The following is a 6,416-nucleotide window of genomic DNA, read 5'->3' on the forward strand; positions in this document are numbered from 1 at the left end:
ACCGTCCATTCAGTAACAATGACGTCATGTGAACACCTTTTGGTCCTTATGATTTGTCAATAAATCTCTGTGGAAATTTGAAAGCCTCGGTTTGGAGATATCAGTCTTGAAATTCCGTTCTTATCTTTGACGTCACCATTAGTTCTCCCCCCCCCCTTCCCATCGGCGTTGATGCTTTCCGCTTAGGTTCAGATGTAAACATTTAGGCCACTGAGTACTGACAATCTATTGTGACATTTGAATGTCACATCTCATCAACCGTGAAGCTCTGTTGCTTGTTGAGGAAGTTGCTATGTGCCTTATTTCCCTGTTTCGTTCTTTAAGTCGTTGTTCGTTGTTGTTGTTTTAAGTTGTGCCTAACATTTTGATCCATACATCCCTTTGAATTGGGCATCCAATCATTCCGGACATTGTCGGGCCATAAAAATATTCCCTTTTTAATACAGCTAGTAGCGGAGATATACTTTTTCAAAGTATGAGTCCGATTGGTTAGGTTAGTGATGCCCAAACTACGGCCTGCGGGCCACATCCGGTCCGCGATGCAGGTCAATCCGGCCCTTTAGAACTTCTTTCCACAATACAATGAAAGAGAGTGTAAAATATAAAATGTAAAACAAATAACTAAACTGTGTCCTTGCCATTTTTAGTTGACTACTTTTGGTAACTACGTGAATGGTTACTTGGCTTTGAAGTGAAGTAAAGTGAACAGCTTTTTACTTTTTTATACAAAATACATAAAGTATGTCTGTTTTAATGGAGTGTTTGCATTGCAGTCTGTCATGCAGAACTTTGTTTCGGTAAAATAACTTGAAGCCTCCAACTAATTGATATAGAAATCGTGTTGATTACAATTTGTTTCTAATCAAAATGTCGTCTGCTCTATTGCTTTTTTCTATTTTCGCAATGATGTGGGCCACGACAAATGTGTGGGGAATTTATTTGGCCCGTGGGCTGAAGAAGGTTAGGCATCACTGGTTTGGGGCATACGATCTAGGGTTCTCTTCATGTAATCATGACCTTCTTTCACCGCTGCAAGTAGAGCAATGTCGTACACATAAGGCCGATGTTAATCATTCTGGTTTGTGTTTTGTACAAAGCTTATATCCATTCACTTTGTCTGTCTGTCTGGTAAACGTTATTTTGTACACGTTATTTCTCAAACACTCATTCTCGGATCAAATTGAAACTTTCTACAGTCATTCATTGGCATAAACATGCACTAATTAGTTTGGGGAAAAAGTATAGGCGGCACATCATCTGCCCTATAAAGATCTCAAGATCTGAAAGGGGAACTATATTAAGTGTAATTGTATAAATTAGTTTGGGATCAGTCATGTAATTAAACTTGTAATAGATCTAGACTAACAATAATAAATATGTGCCATTAGAAATATTTTTACCAATTTTTTTTTTTGTTTAGCGCCTTTCTCAATGTGCTCTGATCCTACTAGTCTGGACCAGTTGGGAAAGGGGAAAAAGAAAGGGGTATGTGGGTGAAGGCTACTGTGATAGCTCTCTAAATATTTGTAAAAAGAAAAAGTTGTACGGCTTGAATTCAAACTTGAGGGCTCAAGCCTCCTGAAGCCAATACACTGACCACTGAAATACAAGGTTTCATAGCTATCTATTGTTTGTTTCAAACTTGACGGCTCAAGCCTCCTTAAGCCAATACACTAACCACTGAAACAGAAGGTTTCATAGCTATCTATTGTTTGTTTTTAACTTTTAAGCGACGACCTAACTCTACACAAAATATAACCGGGACTAATTCAACTTATACCGCCACGTCAGTCAAGTACAATTTCTTTCCCTCGTTCGATACCAAACAAAATAATTAAATACCAATAATTAATTAAGTGGTTAATTTGTTTTTATTGATTTTTTTTTGGTCAGGTAGGGGAAATAATTGTGCGGAAAAGAATCGTTATCTCGTCACAGTTCTGTGTTCAGGCCTACTATAAGTCTATGACGATTGGTCTCGCTTTGTATATTGTCAAAACTAGAAATTCAACAACAAAACAAACAAATACATGATCAGAAAATAACCGCATTGACCTCACCAAAAATAGAAGGGTGTTAGAGACTAGGAGTTCGTCTGGTACAATGAACAAATGTATATCGAATATATTATCTAGTAAAGTGCAAACTTAGAGAGAATTTTAACCTTTTATTAAAGTTTAGAAAATGGCATGAGCTTTGGGATTAATGTGATTATTATTGATTGCACTCACATTTCTGTAGCTAATTGCATTTTTTTCAGACATCTGTATGTTTATGTTGTTAAAACTTGATTCTCAAATACTTTGCTATCATTTTTAGTTTTAAAAAAATGTAACAAGTTTTTACAAATGCTTTTAACAGGTCAAGCTTTTCATAGGCTCAATAACAGCTCAAGCTTTTCATGGGCTCAATAATAAGGGTGGACACGGATTTCGAAAACGGATCTTACGATTTTCCTATAACTTTTGTTTTGGGAAAACAGTTACCATTACTTGACCAGACATTGAAAACTCCGGTTTGACCTTTATTTTTTTTTTCAAAATGTCATCTTAAAATTAAATTTTACACACGGCTTCAACGGGAATACCCATACTCGCCTCAAAGGTTTCTTTGTATTCAGTAAATACACACAAAAAAAAATCTAATAAAATACTCAGAAAGACACAAAGATAAAGGCACATTCCTCGTTCCATATGCTAGAACAAATTTGTACAAATGCACCGTCTTCCCTAGTGCTATTAGAGCATGGAATGGGTTGACTGAGCTAGCCAGGAAAACCAATGACATGGCAGAATTTAAGTCATTGACTGACATGCATGACTAGATGCATGACGCGTAGGACGTAATCATCTTGAAGTAACGTCTGTATTATATAAGAAGAAGAAGAGACAAGGTTTAATAAATAAATAGACCTTCATGAACATTTTGCACACCGTCTTATGGAGACATTAGCTGCATTGCAATAGAAGAACTGGATTGTGCAAGCTCACTTAATAGCAGTGACGTAGCAAGGCACACATGGGCCCGCAGGTTCAAGAATATATCAATGGCCCCCCTCCCCACAATACGACAAATTGAGTGTGTGACAAAAAAATGAGTAATCTGAATGTATTTGTACATTTATCAAAAGACATTCCAATGCCAGATCAAGGATCGTACCTTTTACTTTTGTAAGTAATAATGTCATAAGGTTTGAATCAGTTATGACTTTCAACACATTTTAAAAGTCAATATTTGTACAACTTCTTAACAGAATCAAACGATCTGTTTAAAATTGGTTTTCACAAAAGTACACTTCTATTTTCAATTTGGTGTCATCCCAAGTGCACATATGGGCCCCAATTGGTCATCAGTTATGGGCTCAAGCGCAATGAATCCTTTCGCGCCATGATTGTAATGGTCATGTCCCGTGTTCATTGAACCCTTTCGCGCCATGGATGCTTCGCCACTGCTTGATAGACTCCTTGCGATATTAAAGAATTACAAGAAATAAATAGTTTGAGAAAGTATAAACCATATAGCTTCATAAAGAAAAAGTTGATTAAAAACAAATCTGTTATGTTACTTGTGTTTTTGTTTAGTGTAATTTCTGTAATAAATACATATACACATAAATAAATAAAGACTGGCCGATAAAAGAGTTTTATGAAACGAAAATCTGTGACTTGCAATTGTGTGTACTTTATTATACAGCATTTATGAGCAGTGTAGTTTTGTTTAATCTCCAAGACTGAAGATCATGCAACTTTTCAAAATACGGAAGTCCGACAACACTAGATGTACATGTTTTCAAGTTACATGAAGTTATTTCCTTTTTCCAGTCTATATTTATTTATGTCTATGCATATACAGATCATGACTTTTTTTTTTTTTTTACGGTGTTAAAGGAGATTTAGTCCAGGAAATTTTATTTTTTTAGTTATCTTTTTGTTTTCATATTTCGTTTACATTGATTTGCTGTCTAGCCTCTCTTTCGCTTCTATCTGCCAAAGAAAATCAAGACTGAAAGACGGCAATGTTTTTCTCGTTTCATTAATCAAGTCCATTAACTTGTATCGAAGGTCTACAACTCTATGGCTTGCCAACGATTCTTCATTAACGCGAGCACACATCAATTGAACTGAGCCTTTCAGGATCCCAATACCCTCATTAGCAGTCTGATTACCTTGACAACGGAGTTTGTAGTTAAAAGCAGTGGCTTCCAAAATGGTGGCTTGAGGACAAGTTCGTGAGTTAATTAATGACCAGTGACCACTATGGCGTGGACAGCTCATTTCAATGTGTGTTTGTATGTGGTTTATGTAATTATTTATATGTGTGTAGTTATGTATGTATGTCTTAGATGAATTTTACTTTTATGCGCATAAATAGTTTTTCTTTCAACGGTCTGAGTTATTCTTTGTACCTCAAAAGGCCTATTGAAAAGCTTTCCCATATATACCATTGAGTTATATGGCAAGTATTTTTTAAATATATATTTTGCTTGTTTTAATGTACACATGCAATACTTCGGAATATTGAAATTGTGTTGTATTGAGATTTTTAAAACTGAAGATAACAAATTTTCTTTTGGGTTCACAGAACATTGTTGTTTTTTTTTTTTTAAACTATTGTTGAAAAGTCAGTATATTTCTATGTCATGTGTCTATTATTTAGATTATCTTATAACTTTGTGTGTGTGTGTTATAGAAACACACAAATTGACACTATTGACATTTATAGATCTGGCACTTATCCCTTCCAATGCATCGAATAACTATTTTTCCAACGAAAAGAAAACATAATAAAACTTTGCATTTCATAATTACATTAGTTGACAAACTTAAATGCTTACCTCAACGTTGGTCACTACCATGAATTTAATACTAAACCATTACTTGCTCCAGCACAGCCAAGGGTGTTTTGAGTTTAAAACCTCCTACCAGGAAGTTTTGCAGTTAAATCCCCCTCTTCTATAAAACAACACAAAACAAAAAATAATGCAAACGTCAATCCCCATATTCCAAGAACATAGCTAAGGAAGATTTTGATTTTAAAACCCCTTCAGAAATTAACGATAAAACCCCTCTTCAATATAAGACTATCCATTCATCAGTCACCAGATTCTATGATCGTAGCCAAAAGGGTTTTTGTGTTTAAAACCCCCTCCAGGGGTTTGGAGCTAAAAAAAAACACCTCTTCAATAAATAAAAAAGCAAATGACCACACAAAATTCTATAAGCGTAGCCAACGGGGTTTTGAGTTTAAACCCCCTTTCAGCGGGGTTTGAAGAAAACAAATACCTCTTCAATATTAAAGAAAGCAAATTACTCATAATTCTATGAGCGTAGTCATTTCTCCAACAAAATGAATTACGCATAAAAGAGTTGCGATGACATTGAGGCCATTACGAGAAAAGCGCAAACTGGGACAACCTAGTACAACTTGGCGCCACACTTTCGTGGAAGTCCTCATAGGAGGTGGGAAGAGGCTTCAGACATTGCCAGTGACAGATTTTTGTGGAACCAGCTTGCTGCCTATTGCGCTGAACCGCTCGGGAGGATCTAAGTAAGTAAGAATAGCAGATTAGGTTTTTGAAATAAAACTTTTTAATAGCAGGATAATGCACTGTAGATAGCCTACCTTTGTTGGCTTTCAATACCGGAAATAGTGCTTGGCGGCGGGGCTCCGCCCCAAACCCCGCTGGGGGAGCTAACTGCGCTCCCCCAGACTGCCTTGCTAATTTTTCCACTAACTCACTAACTCCAGGAAGAATCTATTCTAGGGTAGAATAAACGTTTTTCGAAAGAATGAAGGGTCAGAATGTAATAAAGATTAATTATGTACACACACACATATATATATATATATATATATATTGGCGGGGGGGGGGGAGAAAAATCCCCCCCCCAACAAACCCCCCTCCCCGAAAAAATTCCTGGCTACGCCCATGGTCACTACATAGGCTAACCTGGTACTACTGCGCAATATCTTTTCATTTAGGATATATATATATATAGAGAGAGAGAGGGAGAGTGACAGACAGACAGACAGAGACAGACGGACTGAGAGAGAGAGATCTTAAGGTGCTAGATTTATACATTCATAATTGCTATTAAAATTGATAACTTAGATTTGATGTACTCACGTGAATTCGGACCACATAAAGTAGGCCTAGAATCCAATGTAGGTGTTAAGTGGAGACGATACGAGAAGGCGACAACTGACTCATTGTATCCACTTACGCACTTTTAATTGCTTTGTTCCTAAACATCACTTCTATCAATGTCTCTTTATTATTTTTTCATACTTTTACATCACGTGTTGCCTGTCTGGCTTGCGACAATTACTTCTGCTCGCCCTACAAACTATTTTAAAGACATCCTACTAGGGAGCAGGAGGGAAAATGAAATCCTAACACGCGAGTTCGCTCGAGG

The 6,416-nt window shown here is 36.5% G+C and overlaps 1 protein-coding gene across 2 annotated transcripts in view; it reads right to left on the reverse strand.

Annotated features, from left to right (window-relative positions):
* Window positions 1-6,416, reverse strand: part of LOC106077280 (probable G-protein coupled receptor 19) — a 35,967-nt gene extending 29,551 nt beyond the window's left edge. Inside the window, exons 1-2 of one of the 2 annotated variants that reach the window (XM_056043896.1) lie at window positions 6,128-6,416; window positions 4,835-4,952 (exon numbers count right to left, since the gene is read on the reverse strand). The gene's annotated coding sequence lies outside the window, so the exon portion shown is untranslated. The remainder of the gene's footprint in view (window positions 1-4,834; window positions 4,953-6,127) is intronic. The other variant, XM_056043895.1, reaches the window with a different exon arrangement.

This window comes from Biomphalaria glabrata, chromosome 10 (assembly GCF_947242115.1).
Source record: "Biomphalaria glabrata chromosome 10, xgBioGlab47.1, whole genome shotgun sequence".
NCBI lineage: Eukaryota > Metazoa > Mollusca > Gastropoda > Planorbidae > Biomphalaria > Biomphalaria glabrata.